Source organism: Dreissena polymorpha, chromosome 3 (assembly GCF_020536995.1).
Source record: "Dreissena polymorpha isolate Duluth1 chromosome 3, UMN_Dpol_1.0, whole genome shotgun sequence".
Lineage (NCBI taxonomy): Eukaryota > Metazoa > Mollusca > Bivalvia > Myida > Dreissenidae > Dreissena > Dreissena polymorpha.
Genome location: NC_068357.1, coordinates 87,615,697 through 87,641,250, shown reverse-complemented (window position 1 = coordinate 87,641,250; position 25,554 = coordinate 87,615,697). Strand labels below are relative to the sequence as shown.

General features: G+C 33.9%; 1 pseudogene; it reads left to right on the top strand.

The window, feature by feature from the left end:
• The window catches only part of LOC127872388 (uncharacterized), a 28,761-nt pseudogene extending 6,978 nt beyond the window's left edge, over positions 1-21,783 (top strand).
• Positions 21,784-25,554: the final 3,771 nt, after the last annotated feature.

The following is a 25,554-nucleotide window of genomic DNA, read 5'->3' as shown; positions in this document are numbered from 1 at the left end:
TTGCTTTTTCCGGGATACATTTATATTGAAACGCATGAATAAATTTACAAACTTATAGACAGCTACATGAAGGTTGACAGTAATGTTGGAATTTCCTACTGGAGAGCTTTCAGAATGATTCAATCGTTTGTCACCTGTATGTAGTTATAACTAGTCAGAAGTGTACGTGTTATATTATATATTTATGTATAATCTTTAAAAGATGGCATTGACATAATACACAATCATCAAGATTCAATTATATGGGTAAAATAAGATCGACATTTTTTTGGTTTGAATGAAGATATTTATCTTTGCGGATGTTATGTTTGGTGCAAAGATTCACCTGCATACAATATCATAAGTGTAGATTTTTTTAATTTACTCGAAAATGATATTTCTATTTATGAAAATAAAGGACGTGTTTTACTTTGTGGTGACTTTAATAGTAGGATTGGGTCCAAATCGGATTTTGTTATTCATGATGTTGTAAATAGTTTTATAGATGATGTTGATTATGACCCAGATACGTACTCTTTTAGGGCCTCCGTTGATAGATCTCACAACAATCACGGAATTAAATTGCTTGATCTATGTAAATCCTCTAATGATCGTGTTGTCAATGAAAGAATAGGAGATACGAGTCAGTTCACTTACTTCTCTCACAATGGTTTATCCACAATTGATTATTTGATTTGTCATGAACGAAATTTTGCACTTATTAAAGAGTTTGTGGTGAACGTTTTTAATGAATTCAGTGACCATGCACCGTTATCGTTTTCATTATATTGTAACAACAAAACAGTTGATCAATTGTCATACACGGAAACGAAGTTTAAATGGGATGATTCATTGCGTAACCAATTTAGATTGGGTAAGCAACCTACCTATGTTTAACAGAATTGTAGAAGATTTAGATTGTTCAAGTTGTGACTCTATAAATAGTGCGTTAAATAAAATTTACTGATGTTAAACGTAATGTTGCTGATCCTTTATTTTCGAAAGAATATTTAATAACAAATACACCCAAATTTGAACAGTGTAGCGCTGTTAGACATGCCAATTGGTTTGATGTTGAATGTAAAACAGCACACGGTCGCTATGTTTCTCTTTTAAAACAATTTAATTGTAATAAGTCGGAAGAAAATAGACTCCAATTGTTGCAATATCAAAACGAATACAAACGAATTATCAATAGAAAGAAAAAAACTACTTAAGGAATAAGGCCAATGAGATAGAAAGCTTAAAACATCGTAGACCTAAAGAATTTTGGAAATATTTTAATCAAATAATCGAACAAAAAACGAAAATATTCCTTTGGAAGACTTTCAAAACTTTTTCTCTGATATAAGTCATGGTTTGTTTGATTGTGTAAATGATGAGGCTGAACAATTTTGCAGTACTCATAATTTTAATTTTCCCGAATTGGCGTTTCCCCGAACTAGATCAGCCATTTACCGTTGAGGAGATTAAATTGTCTGTAAAACGATTGAAGCGCAACAAAGCATATGGGAGTGATTATATTTTGAACGAATATTTAATTGAATGTTTTGACAATTTAGCATTGCTGTATGTGATTTGTTTAATGCTGTGTTGAACTCGGGTCGTTTTCTAATGAAATGGACGGAAGGTATTATAATCCCTTTACATAAGAAAGGCGATAAATCTGATGTAAACAATTATAGAGGGATAACTCTTCTAAGTTGTTAATCTAAGCTATTTACAGCAGTTGTTAACACTAGATTAGAAAATTTTTGTAGTAACTTTAATATAATTTCGGACGCCCCATTCGGATTCTGAAAAGGGCGCTCAACAATTGACGCTATATACATCCTAATGTCATTAGTTCAAAAATATGTTAATGAAAATAAAAGACTTTATGTTATATATGTTGATATGATGAAATGCTTTGATACTGTTTATCGTAATGCATTGTGGCTTAAAATATACAAAGCCGGCATAGAAGGTAATTACTTAGAATAATAAAACATATGTATGAAAATGTTAAGTCATGTGTTAAGCATTGTGCTTCATACTCTGAATATTTTAACTATGCTGTAGGATTACGGCAAGGTGAAGTTATGTCCCCTTTGTTGTTTTCCCTTTTTGTAGAAGAGTAGAATTATTTTTACAGAATGATCCCTCTTCCGGTCTAAGTATTGATGACATTGTATTTATATTGTTGCTTTTCGCAGATGATATGGCCATAATCGGTAAATCGCCCGGGGAAGTACAGAAACACTTGGATCTTTTATCAAATTACTGTAAATGCTGGGGATTAAAGGTAAACACTGAAAAAACTAAAATAATGGTGTTTCGCAAGCGGGGTAATTTATTACCATCTGAATCATGGACGTTTGAAGGTCAGAAAATTGAAGTAGTAAATGATTTTAATTATTTGGGAACTGTTTTTAATTATACTGGAAATTTTCAGCGAAATCAAGAACATTTATGTGGAAAAGCACTTAAAGCTATGAATATATTATATAACAAATGTAAAGAATTCGACTTAAATCCTAAAACACAATGTTAGCTATTTGATGCTTTTGTTGGATCCATACTGAATTACGCTTGTGAGTTATGGGGTAAAACAAAGACAATTGAATTGGAAAAGGTACACTTAAAGTTCTGCAAACGAGTTTTAAATGTTAAGCAAAATGTATGTAATGCTGTAGTGTACGGCGAATTAGGAAGATACCCACTATTTATTCATAGATATGTTAGGATGGTTAAATACTGGTTTAAACTTATTCAAACCGATAACATAATTTTAAAATCAATTTATAGTCAAGCTCTAAATGATTGCCAAAATGGTCGTTCTAATTGGGTATCTAAGATAAATAAATTGTTAGACATCTACGGTTTGTCATACGTGTTTAATAATCCAAGCTCTGTTGATGTTAAAATATTTATACCACATTTTAAAAATGTTGTTATTGATACCTATAAACAAGAGTGGTTTCGATCTGTTGAAAACAGCTCTGTTTTAGATATGTACCGTGTATTTAAGCCTATGTTTGCTTACGAAAATTATTTAGATTTACTACCTAAATCACTAAGACACTACGTCACAAAGCGTCGAACTTCGAGTCTGCCACTTAGAATTCAAACTGGAAGATATGCTGGTCAAAATATACCTCGAAACGAACGTTATTGCCTTAGTTGTAACGAATTAGATGTCGAAGATGAGTTTCATTTTGTTTGTAAATGCCCTTTGTACATTGATATTAGAAGAAATTACCTTAAGAAATGTTACTATGTTAGGCCTTCTGTTTATAAATTCCACCAATTGTTGAATACAACGAATAAATTTGAACTAATTAAATGAGCAAAATTTTAAAAGATGCTATGATTTTAAGAAATATTTCTAATGTTGTTACCTAACTTCAAAAGTAATCCTCCATATTTAAAAGAAGTATTTTACCTTGAATTTTCGTAACCGTATACGATGCTGCTTATGTTTATATTTTTACTATGTTTATTTCTGTGACATATTTGATTGTGAAATTTATAGTGTTTAGACGATGTACACTGTGCAAGTCTGAATAAATATGTCTTCTATTGTCTTGTCTTGTTATAAATGGGGTTACTCGAATATCTTTTATCTCGAAATAATTTGTATGGTTTATGAACTTCGACATTTTGAGATTCCATTGTACTTCGAATGAGATTGTCAAATGTGTTTGGCATGCGTTGTACTATATGATTTCCTTCTATCCTTTTGTTTAAATAGCGATAATTATGGCAAAACTCTTATTACGAGCTAACTTTCGATATATATCGGTTGCGGCTTTCTTTCAAGATTATACTATTTGGAATTTAAGGACCATGGGTATTCATATGTGACTTGTCGCGGTACGACTGATATAGTTGAAACTGTATAGAACTCACACATTCAAATAAATTAACAAGTTGAACGTTTAATTATCACGCAGATACGGAATCCGGATAGTGCCATCTATAATCTAGCCCTTCTTTCATCAAGGGCGACACTTGACACACTAAGCGATACACGATATTTTGCGCGACACACGAAGCGACTCACGATATTATGCGCGATACTCAAAGCGACACAGTAAATTTTGCGCGACACACAAAGCGACAAACGATATTTTATGCGATACACGAAGCGACGCGCGAGAATGTACCACGAAATATCGCTCTTGTGTAGGTAGCCCAAAAGGCGACATATCGCGATAAATATCGCGTGTCGCTTTGAGTATCGCGCAAAATATCGTGTGTCGCTTCGTGTGTCGAGCAAAATATCGCGTGTCGGTTTGAGTATCGCGCAAAACAATATGTGTCGCCTCGTGTATCGCGCAACATATCGTGTGTCGCCATATGAACGCGAGACACGATATTTTGCGCGATACTCAAAGCGACACGCGATATTTACCGCGATATTTACCGCGATATGTCGCCTTTTGGGCTACCTACACAAGGGCGATATTTCGTGGTACATTCTCGCGCGTCGCTTCGTGTATCGCTTAGCTCTCCTATAGGAAATTCCAACATTACTGTCAACCTTTATGTAGCTGTCTATAAGTTTGTAAATTCATTCATGCGTTTCAATTAAGGAAAACCTTGTATCTCAAAATTGAGAAGTGAATGAACATTTATGTTCGAAGTTTCCATTACTTCGATATATCCGTCTTCGGCATAGCGAGAGTCAAGTGTACTCTACATGATGTGGAGACATATTGCGTGTAAATGACTTGTTTCAATAATGTCAAAGTATGAATTATTTTAAACGAAATCCACTCACCCATCCCATTTTATTTCAAAATACGAATGAAAATCTTAAAACTGTTTTTGTGATCAAAATATCTGATAGTTCTTTCGAATATGGTCAATGAGTAACGTCCACATCTCATCATGCCAATGTTCATTGCCGCAGCCGATGGCTTTAGCATAATTTTATTTTTGCAGCCGATGTCATGACCATCCAATAAGTAGCCGCGGCCGTTGTCTTGAGCCGTTTTTCCAACCCCACTCGAATTTAGACGTAGATAAAATGTTGTGTGTTCATGATGGATGCTGTAATTTGGAATAACCGAAGAGAAATGATTAAATATTTCAATAAAATGTTGTTCATATTTATCTTTGGTCTAAATCCTGTGTAATTAGAGTTTGACAGAAAGAATATGGAAATACTTACACTCCGCTTTTACCCGACATGAATACACTTACGCAGCCGATTGATGAAGCGCAGACGATGCGTTAGTCGATTGCACGGTGTGTTGATTGTTTTATAATTTTGTAATAAAATAATTAAAATATGGCGTGTCGAGTAGTGTGTCAATGGTACATTAAGGTCTTATAAAGGTTGCATTTTGGTTACTTTATAACGTTATTTTATAAAAATAAACAAACAGAAAATCACGTCGTATCGACGTTGTAAAATAACGTTTTACCAACGTTATGTATAACGGTATTATAACGTTTTTAAAACGTTATTGTGTTTGCTGGGACAGCGAATTCTGCATTTCTGATTCACTAAATAGAGTGCCTTATATCTGGTAAAAAGTGTCGAGTTATCTGGAATCGAAGTGCCATTGCTGTTGAGATGATCGGTAAAAGAAGTGTCCATGAAAATTTGGCATCCAACTCGTAAAACATTTGAATTTCCTTAAATACGTTATTCAACTAAAATAAAACATGTTGTTACATTAATGGACATATTGATCTTTTATTTCGATTAGTTGGCACGTTCTTGATTTATTTCCAAGTATTTTTATTTTGTTGAAATACGTACTGATCATCGAATTCATGACGGTTATCGATGTCTCTTTTTTTATAATCCACTTTTTTTTTTGACGACTTTCTTGCTCCGCAATACGAAGTACTATACCATTAAGCGACCAAACAATGTTACGTGTCTGAAAACCAAATGAACAGAACATAAATGCAAAAAAAAGCTGAAGAACTCAACTCTCGCGCGTGGCTTTTGTTGTTATCTGGTATCGAAGTGCCATCTGCTATCAAATTATCCGCATACCCGGCGTGATTAGCAAGTAGGTCAGTGAACAAAGGAATCGAGTGGCGCGCACGCGGGAGATCTGCTGGTTTAGATAACAAGAGAATCGCGCTTGCAAGCATTCGAAGATACACAAACGGGTCAAAAATGCAAATCAACTTATAAACGTATTTTGGGGAAAACAGCTCAAATTCTGTACGAAAACATTTTTAATGTACATGTTTATATTGTGTGATTATTATACGTTCTTATAAAGTTGCGCGAACGTTAGGAATGTAACATTGAATTTGGTTTCCCGATAACGTTCCGACAAAAACGTTGTAAGAACGTTGCAAGATTGTTACACTTTTAAAGTCCACCAATACATCCTAGGATCGTAGAAATATACTGTTCAAATATGACTTTCATAACATATATTTCATATACTAGTATCTAAAAAAAGTTACGAATACTGATAGTTTGATTTTTGTTACAACGTTCTGAAAACGTTATGGGAACGTTCTGTGTGATCATAACCTAAATAGAACTTAAGCGTAACGTTATTTGAACGTTACGTGCTAGCTAGGTAGACATTTCTTCAACATAGTTATTTTATGACCAAAATACAACGTCGTATAGACGTCTTTTCCCGACGTTGTTTAAACGTCGCCATTCTAACGTTGAATCAACGTTGTATTTTGATTGCCGTCGTCGCAACCGAAATTCAATCAATATTCGACGTCTATTCAACGTCGGGTGTTTGCCGGGAATAGACGAGATACGAGGTCCGTGTATACCGGTATACCGTCTGTTCGATGTTCGTTTTGCATTCGACAAAACAAAACATGAAAATCAACGCATTCAAGTTCATTGATTTTCATGTTTCGTTTTGTCGAATTCAAAACGAACAACGAACAGACGGTATACCGGTATACACGGACCAACCAGAGTCACAGATAAATTGTCTTCAATAATTGATCATATATATACTAATCGAACTGACAGAGTTAGTACTACTTGTGTCCCACAAATATCTATAAGCGACCACTATCCGGTATGCATGACAAGGAAAATTAACTATAAAATCTCGAAACAAGGCACTCACTCGAATATTAGATATAGATGCTTTAAAAAGTTTTCAATATCTGATTTCCAATTTGATCTATCAATTTCGCAACTAAACTTAATTGAAACTGTTCACGATCCAAATATGTCCCTTCAATCTTTATATATAATTTTAAATAACGTTTTAGAAAAGCACGCCCCTTACAAGCAAAAGAGAATAAAAAGCACACATATGCCAAAATGGATAAACAAAGATGTTATTAAGATAGAGATCACATCCACAAAATTCAAGACTGGGATAATTATAAACTGTTTCGAAATAAAACTACGGCATTAATTCGCATAAGCAAGAAAGAATATTACAACAATGCTGTTAAAAATGGTACTAGTACGACAAATATTTGGAAAAATTTGAAAATGATATCTAATAATGACAAATATAGTTGATTAGCTTAAATTTCACGAAGAAAACTTTGCTTATTTGAATTTATATCTCGACAAATCTTTAAAACAGCATGAATTTTCTATAAATTACATTACCCCTCTCGAAGTAAGTATAATAATTGGCAATTTAAATGTTAACAAGGCTACGGGACTCGACGGGCTCAATGCAAAAATGATAAAATACTGTGGAAAGCATATTGTTTTACCAATTACCTCGATAATTATTAATTGTATTCGTACAGGAATTTTCCCCGATTTGTTAAAACAAGCGTATGTTCTACCAATATATAAAGACTCAGACAGAGAGGACTGTAATAACTATCGTCCGATTTCAATTTTGCCAACTATATCCAAAATATTCGAAAGACATCTTTCAAATGAATTGAAAAATTCTTTCGAATAACAAATGTGTTAAACAAACATCAGTCAGGCTTCAGAGAAAATCATTCTTGCCAAACAGCACTGATTCGACTTATTGATGAGTGGCTCAAAGATGTAGATAACGGTAATTGTATTGGTTCTGTTTTTATTGTCATGAAAAAAGCTTTTGATTTAGTAGATCATGAAATTCTGTTATACAAACTAAAACTTCATCACTTTTCGGATGGTACCTTGTCCCTTTTTCATTCTTATCTTAGTCAAAGACAACAATGCGTTAAACTAGGAACTAGTTTTTCTACCCCTCTTACTATTAAGAGTGGTGTCTCTCAAGGTTCTATTTTGGGCCCTCTCTTGTTTCTAATTTATATAAATGATATTGGGTTATTACTAAACCAATCAGACATAGACTTGTATGCTGATGACTCGACACTACATGCTACAGGGGCCAATCCTTCAGAAATTCAAACTAACTTACAAAATGATATTTATTCCATACAATAATGGTGCACCCTCAATAACATGATGATAAACCCTAATAAATCAAAATGCATGCTTATTGGATCAAAACAAAAAATTAAGAATATCAACCTTGATCTAAAAATAGATAATAATGCTATTGAAAATGTCACTAGCCATAACATTTTAGGACTTTATATTGACAAACATCTGCGATGGAAAGTACACATTGATAAAACATGCTCTAAAATAAGCAGTAAAATAACTCTACTAAAAAAGATATCAAATTATCTCACTTTTGAAATGAAGAAATTATTTCATAATTCATATATTCTAACATGTTTCGATTACTGTTGTACGATCTGGGGCAACGCTTATAAAACCAATTTAAAAAAGTGAATATTTTACAAAAACGCGCAGCGAAAGTCATTCTACAAAAACCAAATAGAACACCATCCAAAGAATTGTTTTTACAGCTTAATTGGCTCTCGTTTAATAATAGATGTAAATACCACACGGCAATCTTGATATATAAATGTGTCAACAATCAGACTCCAGAATATTTAAATAATATTATAACTTTTTCTCAAAATCAAAAATATAACTTAAGATCTGCCACCCATAGCGATATTGTTTATACCAAAGCAAATACAGGTTATAAGAAACGAGCTTTTTCATACCATAGCATGGATATTTGGAACAGTATACCGATTGGAATAAGAATGGCATGCTCTATCTCTGCTTTTAAAAGGCAATATAAAGCACATATATTTTCTAATCAATAATATGTCATATGTTTTTTTTCCTAATCAATGATATTTCATGTGTGTCTGTCTAAAAGGCAAAATGTGTGTAATGTATTGGTGTAAGAAAATATTGTTTAAATGTTTTACTTGTTATAGACCTATTTGTGTATGTTAGTTTAAGAAGGCCACATTGTAAAAAAGTATTGATTCCTCTGCATAATATGCATAATGCGTCATTGTCTTTATGTGTAACCTTCTGTTAATAAAGCTTTTATTATTATTATTTTTATTATTATTATAATCAATAATATTTCATTTGTGTCTATCTATGTGTGTTATGTATGGGTGTAAGAAAATATTGTTTGAATATTTTTATTTATAGACCTATTTGTGTATGTTAGTTTAAGAAGGCCACATTGTAAAAAAGTATTGATTCATTTGCATAATACGTCTAATGTGCCACTGTCTTTATGTGTAAGCTTCTGTAAATAAAGCTTTTATTATTATTATTATTATTATATTTCAATTTCCTACTAGTTTTATAAGTTTTAGACGAATGCAAAACGAAAAACGAAAAGAATGTGTATACACGGACCAAACGGCCGATCCTGCGACTGCAGGTAATATCGCATAGCCAAACATAATGTAGGGTAGTATTAAAGCCATGCAAAGTTTGAATTAATATCCCACAGGCCCAATTGAAAGGTTAATCAAAGCGCTGAAGGCACTGAAAATGTACGCTATTGCATAATTTAATACGCCATTCATTTTTGAAAATCAATCGCAAGTTTGAAATGAACACACGCCATTCAACTTTATAAAGTGTGTGTCATAGCGCACGGGTCGAGTTTTGTGTGCACTTTTTATCATCCTTATTATTTCATAGAAATAACTAAGACAAAATAAAAACAACATGCTTTTTGGAAGTTCTGAAAGAATAGAAAGTATGATGAAAATGGTAATGAGAACTTAATATAAAGAAAATTTGCAGTCACGATCATATTAAAGAAATATTTTTTCTAATATCAAATGACTATCTCACCAAGAATATAAATTCATAATGAAAGTTTCGTATACAAATTTTGATTTTTGACATCATATACAAATTCAAAATATACAATAATCTTCGTATCTTGTATATGGAGGAATAAAAGTATATCAACATTGCTGTTTATACTTTACTTGTTACCCGAGCAGTTCACACGGTGTCAACAACGCTAACATAAACATAGGTATAGAGCACTAATGCGCTTTTAGGCATAGCTGTTTCAGTTTTCATCTTAGTGACTTTTACATAACGCCAACAGACACGCATGAATATTTTCGAATATTTAATAAGCTGATTCGAGATACAACCTCTGAATTTTTGCTACATCACTGCGTATGTGCTCAATTCAAAGGATGTAGCACTGTTCAGTGTAAGGAATTCCGGACTACTCTCTGTATGCTCAAACGACACAAATTGTTGCCCTGTTACAATTACGCGTTACAATCCATCTCGCAGAATTTCACTTCCGCCTCCAAGATGAGAAAACAATCATTAGGAAATAGTATAGTGTCACGATAAGAGAAAATCGTTTAATTATCATACCACAATGTTTGCCGTACTTGGTCAGCACGTCTGGAAATCATTCCTTAATGTGTGGACAGGCTGCCATTATTAACAAGTTTGCTATTTTGAATTCAATTTTGTATCAAAAAGCATTGTTCTTAGATGTGGCATTTTCAATTCGCAATGAGATTTGTAATGACCCTCGTCATGCGAAAATGGGTCTTATTCCATATGCGCCCATCATATAAATAGCCCACTCAGCTATCCCTCCTTCTGGTAAGGAGAAACATAACATATTGAAAGATTTTAATGCGAACAGCATCGCCTATGGCCTGACTGCGCAAAAGCACATGTTGGGTTTAACAAACGCTTGCCGAAACGCATAAGACCCATTTTCGCATGACGGCGCTATTGACGTGTGATTTAAATGTGTCGAAAGAAAACTGCGTTTAAATCAAATATAAACATACGATATATTTCGATAGTGAAGAAAGATACTCATAACAAGGCATATGAGGACACATATGAAGTGCTCTCCCGTAGTATATTTTTTATTTACTCACACTAATGTGTGGTTTGACAATGCTAACACACATTTCATGCGGTGAATATGCAGCTTACAAGTGAAAAACACAACACAATAGTTTAACTTTTGTTTATTTGTATTTAATTATTTAGAAAAGTAAATTGCTAACTTTATTTCAAAGTCAGCGTATAAGCCGACTACATTTTTAAAAGACATTTATTGTTATAAATATATTTAATATAATATATTTAGTTGTTTTGGGTTTTAGAGATTATAAAGCATTTTCGAGGTTGCCTATAGTATGCCTGTAGTAATTGATGAACTCATATCCAACTGTCTATGTATTGAGAACTGTGAATATAAACAAGCTAAACCTTCTACTAACCTTCTACTATTGCGTTGCTAGCACCCGTAAATACAAAAGATCGCCGCTATCTGTTGAGAAAGAAAGAACGTTTTCCAGAAATACCCGCTGTAGTAGCATGAACGAGGTTATGAAACAGGTCATTCGTATTATTATTATAAATTGTTTGTTATATTCGGGTTTAGCGATTATGAAACATTTTGTTTTGTTTTTGTCTATCGTATCGCTGAAGTTATTGTTGAACTTATGTTCAACGTTTATAAATTGAGAATATAAATAAGCGTCAACTTTTTCCCGAATCTCTCAATTTACGACCTGTACTACGTCAGTGAGTTGTATGTGAGAGCGTAACCTATTGCGTTGTTATAACCCGTAAACTTTCCTTTGTTTATCGACAGGCGCATCTATTAATAGCCTCATATCATGAATGCCAAAACACCCGCGAAAAAGAACCACGTGACCAAATAGGATGCTAAACGCAAATACCATGCGACTACGACTTTTATTGACGATGCGAACAGCATCGTCCAAGGTATCATAACCATCAAATTTTTTTTTCACAATGGCGACCTATGTAAAAGACCGATTGAGATAACTCAATTTTCAGTTACTTCCCTTTTGCATTCGCCACTGCGTAGGAGATTGCTCGTAATTGATAACATTCTCCTAGCAGAGTTGTCGTTCGTGTTTCAACATTCAACAATGGCCGCCACCATGAGAGTCTCGATTCAAAACTTTCTTACTGCATAAATTGGCTTGTTTCGCTATTTAGAAGCTGTCATTTAGGATATATGAATTATTTATTCACTAAATCTCCGCTTATGACAACAATAGTTGGAATTCGAAGGATATATACTCGATGTGAATGAAGGACTTTCTGGATCGTAACAGCTTGACACGGCAAAACTGGCATACTAGTATTTTTAGTTATCAATATAAGTCACATTGTGCTTTATAAATTGTATTCGAGCATTTTGCGACTTATTGAATGACTATGATACCCGATATCAACATTTCATCGGGGATTTGCAGATCACCAAGCTGTCCTGAAATTCAACATTGATTTCAAACTCTTTACTGGTTTGTATACTCTTTCTTAGTGTTAGTACTTTTTATCATTTTAAAGTTAAATGAACTGTGTCACAGTAAAAGAGACATTAAGGCGATTGTGGCCAGTTTGGATCTAGATCAGCCTGCAGTCGCTTGAAAGCTGTTTGCTTAAAAGCGTTTTTCTGACAATAACAAATAATTTAATTGGATACTGATTTGACTGCGCTTTTCCTGTGACCTTCTTCAAATAATAGAATTGTCATTAATCAAATGATTTATTTCGAACATTAATCAATTGTTTTTCTTGTCCCTCGGGATCAATGACTCCAGCACTTTCCTGTTGAGAATTGAATACTGCTAAAGGCAATGCTAGGGGGCGCGAGAGATGCTGCACCTTCCAGTATCGCTCGATTGTTAAATGTCGGCTCGGGTACTACGTACACGTACCCCGGGTACTCTTAAGTATACTTACATGTATCCCGGGTACGGTAAATATACTAAAATGTACCCGGGAAATTTAACCCCAAATCAGTCGTTGTCGACTATTTTTTTGTAATAATTATATATACACATCAGGGCTTAACACAAACTTTTTTTCAACTAGCCCGTTCGGGCTAGTAAATGCAGAACCTACTATCCCTGACCAATCTTTCACGTTCCCTGACCCAAGTATTATAAAAATCTTTATATTTATCATTCAACTTGTATTTTCTTGTGCTTGGAGATGCGCAATTATGATTAAATCATTCTTATTAGCTTGTCTTACTAATGCTATTGAATTCAATATTCATCTATTTAAGACATCTATTTATAATCTTCACGCCATTTCTGGAGAAATTTTCTTTTTATTTATTTCCTCATACTTTATCTTACTTTCCTCCTTCCCTTTTCTTTTCGTATCCAAGGAACCCCCATCCTCACCCGTAAAGCCAAACTTAAACAACGACATGAACGTTAAAACCTTTTCTAGATAGATTGCCGGGTTACCGTCTTCCAAGAAATGGTAAGTGAATCTTAGCAAAATAACGTGTTACGGTAGTTGTAACAATTGTACAGGGTTAACTCTCTACTAAAAGCCGGGATCGACCATTAATATTAGTTTTGCTAATTGAATTGCGTAACAAATATTGTCAAAACACTTCTAATCTAAATAAAGTCTCTATTTTCCTCTAAATGGATTTATTAATCGTCTAAAGGATGGAATAACTTTTCCATAATGACAACAAATTAAAATTATTTAAAATTGATAAATAACTATTAATTTTATAGTTGCTTTGTGTTAATGTCGAGTTTTATACCTTCATCATTCCGGACGATCCTGGGCGATCCCGGCTTTTAGTTTCAAACGTATTTTCATTGAGAAAACACGTCACTTTGAGGAAACCAATCAAAAACCGTGTCTAGCGGCATTCCGTTTAAAAATAGGTACTGACATGTTTTACCAGGAAAACCGCCGGGGATTTTCTAAATTGTCGGCCTCTTTTTGATTGCAATCAGGGGGTTCCGAATCTATTTCGAGATACGATCCGTTTGTTGTCTCCGAACTCACTCTGGGATTTAATTGTCATCTGATCGTACTGTATTAAGATTTTTGCATCTTTGAAAAGCTTATTTAAAACGCAGTTTATTGATATAGAACATATAATCCCGCCCAAAATACACACGACCGGTCGGGCATGTTCCTGGGACATTGGCTAGCCAGGACCAAGGTACAGGCAGTGAATGTCGTTCGGACGTGCCTTAGTGTTAAGCCCTGCACATTGATGTCAATTTTCTGTAGAATGGCCTCTATATTATCGGAACACATACTCAAAAAGCATGTTGATGCAGTGTTTTTTGAAGAGAAGTGTGTTTAAGATAATCAGTTGCGCGTTTTACGACATCGGATTTTGTGCGCGAATACAACTCGGGTACAGTCTAATATGGACCGAGTACAATAACGTTTATTTACCGCACCTGGGGTACATGTAAGTATACTTTGAGTACCCAGGGTACATGTAAGTATACTTAAGAGTACCCGGGGTACATGTAAGTAGTACCAGAGCCGACAATGACCAATCGAGCTCCATTATCCCTCATGAACCGACTCAAAAAACCGAGTCGGCAATATTCGACTTAATTTTTGGTTTGGTTGCTCTTGAGGGATCGAAAATTTCAGAATCTTCCTAAAAGCCCTACGGGTTTGATCCCCAGAAGCGACATTGAAAACTAGCATACTTTGTTATCTAAAAGGCTGCTAAACCTGATACAATGATAATGTGAATTTTCTCTCACATGATGTTCATCAGTCATATTATATAAAAACTTACAGCAGTAGTAAACAACTGGACAATAATTAATGAACGCATCTTTCATTTGTCTATGACACTTTGATTTTGACATGACCTAGATTTAAATATGTGACTGGAATTTACCGGCACTCTTGTAACAGAGCTAAAGTTTAAATGTACCATTGAAGATCACCTAAATCCAGATTTGCTATTATAGACGTGCGGAAAGTTTTAAGGGTGTGACAAGTAAGCAAACATTGGTCATTACCCAGAGGCCACAACTGATCTATGACTGTATTAAAAAAAGAAAAATCAGTGCCTGATTTAGATTTCCTTAGATAGTTCAATAAAAACTAATTTCATTAGCCTGGTAACAGTTTAACGGTAATGCTACCAATGTGTCACACCAGGGCCTTGCATTTGAAATCTAGGACATGCATGGTCATTTCTTCATGAAATCAGGACTACAAAATTGTATTTTAAGTCCTTAATTGACCTGGCTATAGTTCTCAGATTATTATAAGCTCAATCAGTATATTTATATCATTATTTATGCTTTGTGTATTGTAAACATATACACAATCATGCAGTTACATGATAGCAATAAATAATATCAAAGCTACCCATACTATAAAGGTCATTGACAAAGCCTATGGTCAAAATGTGAACACATTGAGTGTAAACGCACTCTCGTGCCAGCAAAAACAACACGTTGACAGGTTGTCATTTTTGACAGTTCTACTTTCACTTTCATTTTGTGATATCAAACTATTAACAATTATGTGGCTGAGAAAAATATCGCCATTGCTTTTTATGCCCCCGGTAGGGTGGCCTATATCAGTTGAACTGTCAGTCAGTCAGTCAGTGTGTCAGTCTGTCCGAAAACTTTAATGGCCATAACTTTTTTAATATTGAACATAGCAACTTGATATTTGGCATACATGTGCATCTCATGGAGCTGCACATTTTCAGTTGTGAAAGGTGAAGGTGAAGGTCATCCTTCAAGGTCAAATGTCAAATATAAAGCGTCTGTCTGTCTGTCCAAAAACTTTAACATTGGCCATAACTTGTTCAATTTTGGCGTGCATGCGTATCTCATAGAGCTGCACATATTGATTTGTGAAAGGTCAAGGTCATCCTTCAAGGTCAAGGTCAAAGGTCAAATTTTGCAATATTGAAAATAGCAACTCCATATTCGGCATGCATGTGTATGTCATGGAGCTGCACATTTTGAGTGGTGAAAGGTCAAGGTCATCCTTCAAGGTCAAAGGTAAAGTATATGGCTTCAAAGCTGCGCAGCAGGGGGCATTGTGTTTCACAAACACAGCTCTTGTTTAATATATTTTCTGCACATTTCTTAAAAAAACTTACATCAATACACGATTTTCTTCGTTAATTCAATCATTCCTGACAGACTTGTGTACATATTTCGCTTACATTTTGACGCGCGTAGGTAGAACCGCATTACCGCTTCCGAAATGTGTATTCATACTATTGCCTTCGAGGAACTTATCTTTTTTTTTTTTTTTTTTTTTGAACAGAATATTTTATTTTAGCTTAAGCATACAGCTCATCGCCATAAACATACATATGCAATAACAGCATGCGTGACAATTATATACAAAACATACATCCTTTTGAGGAAAGATCAATTTAAAAAGTAATGACATACAACATGTTTTAGTGAGAATGTCACATGGATGGGGTTAATACAAAGTGATCATGTAATGTAAACACGAAATTTAATAATTGTTACAAATATAACATTATTCTAAGCTTATTGTCTTTGTGGAAGATATATCATTTATACTACACATATAGCACATCTTCTCGTATTTTAAAGCATTTTAAACAAAAAATGGCAAGTTTTCTTAACACTATTTTGTTTGAACAATTAAGTAGTTCGATAAAGTTGAACATACTAGGTCGTGATCTGTAATACTTTGGAATTAATGTATTCCTAATATCGGCATAATAAGGACATTTAATAACAAAGTGATATTCATCCTCGATATCATTGAGGTTGCATAAAACACATTTGCGTTGATCTCTGACAATGTTCTGGTGTCTACCCGTTTCAATTAATAATTTGTGAGACGACAAACGTAATTTAGCAATAATATTCCTATGTTTTTTATTTTCAACAATATCAAGATACGCAGATCTTTCGAATATTGGTTTCAATTCTTTATATAAAATCATTGAACTAGATGATGTGACACTTGTATTCCAGTTAGTGATATCTGGTATATCTGATGTTTGACGGAAAGGGCCGAAAATGTGCGAGTGTGGGTCAAGTTCCCCACAGGTACTACTTTCCCGTTCCCCCATTTTTTTCCATACCTAAAATTTTTCGTACCCAATTTTTTTTCGTACCCAATTTTTTTTTCATCCCCAATTTTTTGTTCGTACTCAAATTTTGTTTGTACTCAAATTTTTTTCGGTCCCAATTTTTTTGTTCCCAAATTTGTTTTCATACCCAAATTTTTTTCGCAAAATTTTTGTACCAAATTTTATTTTTCCAACATACACAATTGTGGTGATTGTGGTGATGTAGATAAACTTAACTTGATGCTTTTATATCCATCCTCTCAAAAGCATCGTCACACCAGTACTGTCAGTACTTTGATTATGTAAGAACGCTACGCAATTCCTTTGAAGCCGGAGCCTTGTGATTGCTATTACGTAAAGAATTGACCTCTAACTGAAGTAAGCAAAGGAAACGCAGCACCTAATTGACCGTTTCCTTCTATGTGCGAAGGCAGATTGAATTTTACTAATGTATGGTTTGCTATGCGACTAACAAGTAAAAAACACTATAATTAATCTTTTGTTTTGAATTAAGTTATTTAGAAACCAAAATTCCAAACCTTATTTCAAAACGGCAAAACTACATTTTTTAGAGAATATTCTTGTTATATTTAAATGTTTTTTAACAGTTTCAGCGATAATGAAACATTTTTTATGTTGTCTATCGTATCCCTGTAATAATTGTTGAACTCGTGGTCAACGTATTATTAATTGAGACCTGTGAATATAAACAAGCGTAACCTTATACTAGTGCGTTATTCTCACCCGGACTCCTCTTTGTTTATCGCCAGCCTCAGAGTTATGAATGAGATGAGCGAAAATACTACGTCACGCAGACGCAGCAGAAAGAGGACTATTTTAATCATTCATAAACAATCTCCTCCGCGACACGTACAATACGATCATTGTTTTTTTATTCTTTTCTATAAAACAACATTCGAAACTATTGCATTTAACACGATATTAATATAATGTTTCCATTTGTGAATAAACACAATTGGAGAACTCAAACCTCTTGCATAAATTATACAACTCTTTCTTGCGCGTAGTAAGCGGGAATTGGGTTAATCATACGTAGGCCGTACCGACCTGAATTTTACACTAAGCACTTTAGACGGTCGCTAAAGCGACCATCTATAAACTGTTTCGTAACAGTTTATTTTGATGAAATGTGGTAGGTCTTTATTAACGAATTTAATCAACATTTCGCGCTGAAATCTTAATTAGGATATGTATAGTAAGTGAGATTATGTTCAATAAACTTTGGTAGGGTAAGAAATTACAAAATGTGTAATAAATATTACTATATGAAAAATAACACAAACGTCATTTATTACGAGTTAAATACTTTTTATTGCTAATTGTTCTACAACAAATGAAAAAACATTTTATTTTATATAAATATAGACTAGCATATTCGCATCTTTTAAGGGAGGTAATTTTCAATGAACTATATTAAGGGAAGTAATTAAGAACAAAAATGTGTTTATAACTATGTAAACCTTGATACACAAACATCATAATTCTTAAATTTCTCAATAATTTATTATTATACATCTGCTGCATAACCAATATTTTTTATGGCTTAATATAAATTAAGTGTTTAAGATATCTAATTTAGTCCATTACCATCGCCGACATTTGGGTTGAGTAGTTAATTACGCTCGACTATTCTTTAGCAAATTTTGAAGCCGACCAAGTGTTGGTAAAAATTAACAATAAGGACCGGCATAATACAGCTCCCCTGCCATAGCGTTAAAACTGTTCAGAAGACATCCCTGTTGACTCGTACTTTGTTGTTTATGCATAACTTGTTACCCTAGAGGTTCGCACGGTGTTAACAACTCTTAACTAAACATTGGTATAGAGCACTAATGCGCTTTTTCGACGTAGCTGCTTTACCCAGCTTTTCAGGTCTTCATTAACACATTTAAATAACATTTTGGGCTGAAATCTTAATCATTTAATGTATTGTTAGTGAGGTAATGTTCAATAAACTTTGGTAGGGTAAGTAATTACATATGACTATAGAGCTATATGAATAATAAAACAAACGTTAATTATAAAAAGTTATATACTTTTTTGCATATTGTTTTACAAACAAATTAAAAAACAACATTTTATTTTATATAAATATAGACTAGTATATTGGAATCATTTAAGGGAGGTAAATTTTAAATTAACTATAATAAGGGAGGTAATTAAGAAAAATAATATGTTTATAACTATGTAAACATTGAAACACGAATAAAGAAAATCTGATATTTTTCAATTATTTATTATTATACAGCTGCTGCATAACCAATGTATTTTTTATGGATAAATATAAATTAATTGTTCAATATATCTGATTTAGTACTATACAAATATCGACGCTAGGGTGATGAGTAGTTAAATACGCTTGACTAGTTTACTTTAGCTATTATTGAAGCCGACCTAGTGTTGTTAAAAGATAAACATAAATCATTCCGCCTTTTGTACCCGTTATCATGATTTTTTCCTGTTAGCATTTTTGGTTACTGTTGAGTGGTTCCTGTTGGTATGAGTATTTCAGGTATGTGCTTTAAAGCGTTTGAATATATTATGTATACAGTATGTTAAGCAATGATTTTCATGTAAAAAAATTATGCTGTACAAATAGCTTAATAATTAAGCTATCTCATTGGCAATTATGTAGTTGTGATAGTATGACTTACAAATAATAATTCCAAAATATCCTCGGTATGTCATAAATTATCAATACCACATGGTCTTGTTTATTAAAAAAAATCATGAGCATTATTTTAATGGTCTTTTGCTAATATTTTACCTGTTCTTTTTATGTTTGAAGCTCTGCATTGGATTATGGCAGAGGAGCCACAGACACCGGATGTACCAGTGCATCTCCTGGATGACTTGAAGATCCATCCTGATTATCTGGGAGCTGAGGACCCCCGCACATGGCTGAGACGACAGTTGCTGGTGTCGCACGAAAAGGTCAACCAAACAGCTGCAACAACTATTGGCCAGAGGGAAAATGCCTTATGGGCAGCTGTTCGATTTGAAGTTGAGATTTACCGCCTCTAACTTCGGACATATCTTGTCAGCGTTTGACAAAAAAAAGTAAGTGCTAGTACGTATTGCTATAATTTTAATATATATGACGCACATGTCTTCATGTTATGTGAGTTAATATAAATTTAAATTGGGTGGTCAATATGAACTCCTTATATATGTTTCCCGACATCAAAAAATAGACTTGCTTTACTTTTTCTGCCATGTTTTTAATGCATTGCAGTTACTTATACTGTTGTTTATTTGTAAAATAACATACAAGATAAATAAGTGTTTTTATATGTTTTTCAAGACTGACAGTGTCTTTGAAAATAAACTTCTGAGCGCGTATAACCTGGAAAAAAGAGCACCTGTGCAATAGGGAGTAACACATGAGCAGGTATGCATAGCTGAATACTGTAAGGTTGGAGGAGTCGCTCTACGCCCGACAGGCAAGTGGAAAATGTGTTTTTTATAAGTTTGAATTGATTTTTAGTTGTAATAGAATTTCATAATGTGCTTATTCTCCTGTTAATGCAGTTATGCTTTGTAATAAAATTAATTTTTAAGGTCATATCTTATGTTCTATCATTTTATTACAGGAATTTGGCTGCACGAGTCTGGTGTCTTGGGTGCATCACCAGATGGTTTTGTCGAAGGCGTGTTTAGGGGTTTAGTTCATCAACAACATGGCCAAGCAACATGTAGTGCAGACAACATAGAAGTAAAGTGCCCCTACACCGCCAGAGACATGACTATCCAGGAGGCGTGTTCATCTATCAAGGATTTCTACCTAGGTAAAACTATTATTTCTACATTTTCAATGTTGTAATGTATATTGGTATAGTATATACAATTAAAAAATATGCATCAATTACCCATTTTGCATACAACGTGCAATTACATCCATTCCTATAATTAAAATCAGTGTGATGTAAGAGATGGTCTTGCTTTTACAATCTCTTTATGTATATAACACTACTACAGGGATTTCAATAGATTTGTGTAAACCAGGAGTCAAATTACCCCATGCTTGACTTTTTCGGGGGTCAAATAAAATTATCAGGGGTCAAAAAATGAAGTTATCTGTTCCTGAATAATTTTTATATAGTCTGTAAATGTTGTTTTGCATATACTAAAATGACATACTATGCAAACAATAATTGTATAAGAAATATATCTTGAAGTTAGCTTCTTTGTTACATTTGTGTCAAAATGATGCTATGCAGATTATTTGCAGGAGTCGAAAGACCATCAATTTCAAAATCAAAAGCATAAAAAGCATGATTGTGCTTCAATTGAAATTCCTGCTATTAGGTGACAATTGCCTTATAACACATGGATGCATACTCATTTCAGATCAATCTTCTGATGGACGGCTTTCCCTCAAGCAAGCACACAACTACTGGCATCAGATTCAAGGACAGCTACACATAACGGGAACTAATACATGCGATCTTGTTGTGTGGACGAATAAAGACTTGCATGTGATCAGAATAGCAAAGGATTATTTTTGGTCGGTCAATCTGTCAAAAATGATTGATTTTTATTTTTCGAGCTTTTTACCATCACTAAACGAATAAAGGTTACATTAAATCTGAAATGTTATTGGTATGAATTGGTTATAGTTAAATTGTACTATCTTAGAATTTATTACATGCACATTCTTTTATACCCAGAACTCCAGACTTTTTTCCTTATTGTGTGGCTTGCAATTGTGTTCCTTATATTATAAAAATGAATATATACAGACAACACACAAGCTGGGTTCATTACATGTCCATTTAATTTAGTTTTCCCTCAACACTATAACTTTTAATGATTACATAATTGTAATACAATCTCTGGAAATAACTATGATAAACAGCTTATTTAAAGCGTATCAGAGAAATCACAAAGGCGTCGCAAAGTTGTCAAAGCCCTGAAATAACAATAACAATATTCTACAATAATATAAATTGATACAGACTTACAATAACATTTAAGTATGTTATCATAAATAAACACTATGTTATTCATAATATCTAGTGGTCGTCAATATAAGGTCTCGCTATATTGTAGCACAATACCACGAAAACTAACAATAGATCGACAACTTACAATAGATCGAACTAGCATTACCTTTCCAATGCTTATCATCAAAATAATAAAAGATACAAATCTGAACTTGATAAAAAATACATCCAATAACATGACATACCAATTGTGGATTGGCCTCCTATGACAGCTTATGACCCCAGTCTTGACTGCAGATGATGCCCAGTGCTGTGACTGCAATATTAGCTCATATGTGCAAGCATACAGAAAAGAAAGTGATCTTTGTTATGACTGTTAAATACAAAGAATTATGCTGCCATCATAAACAATACCAAGGTCAATGAAAACAACCATATTTAACTGATAAATAAAATACCGACAAAAGCACTATTCAATGGCCATCTAGACTAGCATATTACTAATAAATTTACATAGTTAAAATACAACATACCTTTATAGAAAACAGAATAAAAGTGAAGAACAACTGCTTCAACCAATATGGATGACTGCTTTCCCGCAAATCGTGCTGAATGATACGCTTGCTTATATACCCTCATTATAATCTATTAGGGGTTACACCCAACTAGTTAAAGTTAAACCGGTTACACATTTCCCCCCTTTGAAAATGACGTCCCGTCATAGTCATAACGTATATATATTCATTCTTCATTTTGTCCATTGTCAACATATAAAACATAGTTCAAGTGCAACAGCATTCGCACTTAACATTATATATATATACATGTACACAGTAATTATAGATAAAACCTGAAAAACGAAAAAAATCAGTAATTATTTGATAATAAATACAGATGCAGCATCAATGTACCTGTCTATCTGCAACAAATTTACAATACAATATAACATTACTGTTAAATACAGCACCTAAACAATTATTCAAACAATTATTCAATCTCTCCTCCTCTCTGAAGGAATTGTGTCCTCACAAATATCTAAAAATCATAAAAATTGTTAAAATACATCTATACAAATTTCATAAAACATTTACTTCATGATAGCATTTACTATCTTTCTGGCGATTTCACACTCCATACTTTTTAATATTCCTGAAGACATTAATACTTCTAAAGCATGAAATCTATTGTCAAAAGGTCTGTTTTCTAAACTAAACATATGAAAATCATCATATTTAGTTGGTAATTTTCTATGCCGTTCAGATTTTCTAACAGGCTGTAGAGGTAATTGTCTTCTCTTTCTTTGCGCTGCATTGTTGGAATCTTGCTCTTGCAGTGCAGTGTCCTGAGTCGTGTTCTGATCGGTTTCTACTCCTGGCTCTGTGGATCCATTCCCAGCCTCTGCGATAATTTCACTCCTTCCCACTTGTTCCTCTTCCTCATCCGTATTCCTACCAGCTTCTACAGCCGGACAGCCATTTTCTATCGCGTTTTCTTCCCTCTCTGTTCCACTCACTTCTTCTCCAGCGGGTATGGGCTGAGTATTACAACATCACTCGAGTGCATTCTTCTGTTAATAATCTTCTCCTCGTGTCTGTGGGCGTCCCCACAAATACTTGTTCTGGGAACATGTATAAAACTCGTACAATCCTCATCGGAACTGTCACTCTCGGACGGTTCATTTTCTTCCTTCATTAATCCAACTCCGGATGCATCCTTTCCTATTGCTTTAGAAATTCCCGCTTGCTCTATGACCTCGTGTATACTCTCTCTGTCCACATCTTCCCGAGCCTTCACTGGAAATATATGATTCCTGTGTAAAGTTTTCTGTGTACCACTTTCTACACCTTTAAGCCTGAATACCGGGATGTTTTCACGCGGTTGTTCTGTTATGATATATAGTTCTTCTTCAAATTTGTCTGCAAGTTTATGTTTTCCTTCACCATGAGCCATTATCTTCACCAGGACATGATCTCCTACTTCAACCTTGTCTCCTCTTACTTTAAGGTCATATGAATGTTTCTGCTTTTCCTTTGCCTTTGAAATATACCTTTCTACAATTTCTCTTGTCGTTTTAATCCTATCTTTCAAATCTTCAATATATTCCTGACTTGTCTTATTACATGATTGTTCTTGTGATCTTTCAAATTTAGCATCAATAGGTAATTTAGGCTTCCTTCCAAACATCAATTCAAAAGGTGAAAATTTTGTTGATTCATGAGGCGTACAGTTGTAGGAATAAACTAATGAGTTAATGTATTTCTGCCAGTTACTTTTCTGTTCGTTTTCCAAAGTTCCCAGCATGTCTAGTAGAGTTCTATTAAACCTTTCTGGTCCGGCATTTCCCTGTGGATGGTATAGAGATGTATGTGTTTTCTTCATGTTGGTGATATTACAAAGTTCTTTGATTAAATCAGATTCAAAGTTTGCGCCTTGATCAGAATGGAGTCTTGTTGGGATACCGTAATGAATGATAAAATTGTTGTAGAAAGCTTCTGCTGTCGTCTTGGCTGTCTGGTTTCTGGTCGGAATAGCTAGTGCGTACTTGGTAAAGTGATCTGTAATAACTAATATGCTGTTGAATCCTCCTTTTGCTGGTTCTAATGAGAGATAGTCAAAACAAACAAGCTCTAGAGTGGGTAGGTTGTGTGTACATTTACCAGAGGTGCTCTTGTGTTAGTTGCTGTTTTCCTTCTTAAACATCTGTCACACTTAGACACGCATTGCTCTACTTCTGAAGACATTCCTGACCAAAAAAATCTCTCTCGAATCAGTTTAATCGTTCGTTCCTTTCCTGGATGTCCTACGTCTGTATGAAGACCTTTCAAAATATCACTTTTATAAACTTCAGGGATCACTAATTGTTCAATATGTGTACCTTGATCTTGAATATCTCTAAACAAAATACCTCTCTTGATCTTCAAATTAGCAAAGTTCTTCTTCATGTTAATGTCTTGCTTACTTTGTATTTGTTGTGGTAGGCTCTTGTCAATAACTGCTCTTCTCCATTTGTCAACGGTAGGGTCAGATATCAGTGCTCTCCGAATTTCACGCATTTCTATCTGTGCCAAAGGTTGTCCGAAATTGTCCGCTATGTCTACTACATTTAAAGATAAACAAGGTAACGTCTCAAAATAACATTCAATACTTTGAAGAGAATTGCATATAACTTTAACCACATTGTTATCTAGTACTACATGATTGTTCGAGTCTGAAACTTTTCCTGGTGGGTATCTACTTAAAGCATCAGCATCTGTGTTTTGTACGCCTGGTCTGTAAAAAATATCAAAATTATACTCTCCAATTGCTGCTGCCCATCTTTGACCTGTGGCATCTAATTTAGCTGAAGATAAAACATAAGTTAGTGGATTATTATCAGTGTACACTGTAAAATGACTATGTGATAAATATTCTGAAAATTTCTCCGTAATGGCCCACTTCAACGCTAAAAATTCTAGTTTAAATTCGGA